The following is a 455-nucleotide window of genomic DNA, read 5'->3' as shown; positions in this document are numbered from 1 at the left end:
GAATATCGGTTCTAGGTGGTTGCCCGATATGGAGACAGAGAGGTCCAGGAAGGGGAGAGAGGTGTTAGAGATGGTCCAGGTAAACTTAAGGTTGGGGTGGAAGGTGTTAGTGAAGTGTATGAACTGTTCGAGCTCCTCGTGGGAGCACGAGCCGGCGCCGATACAGTCATCAATGTAACGGAGGAAGAGGTGGGGTTTAGGGCCGGTGTAGGTACGGAAGAGGGATTGTTCCACGTAACCTACAAAGAGGCAGGCGTAGCTTGGGCCCATGCGGGTACCCATGGCTACCCCCTTTGTCTGTAGGAAGTGGGAGGAATTGAAAGAGAAGTTGTTGAGTGTGAGGACGAGTTCGGCTAAGCGGGTGAGGGTGTCAGTGGAGGGGGACTGGTCGGGCCTGCGGGACAGGAAGAAGCGGAGGGCCTTAAGGCCATCTGCATGGGGAATGCAGGTGTAGA

This window comes from Rhincodon typus, chromosome 14 (genome assembly GCF_021869965.1).
Source record: "Rhincodon typus isolate 14 chromosome 14, sRhiTyp1.1, whole genome shotgun sequence".
Classification (NCBI taxonomy): domain Eukaryota; kingdom Metazoa; phylum Chordata; class Chondrichthyes; order Orectolobiformes; family Rhincodontidae; genus Rhincodon; species Rhincodon typus.
Note: the sequence above shows the minus strand (reverse complement) of the source record.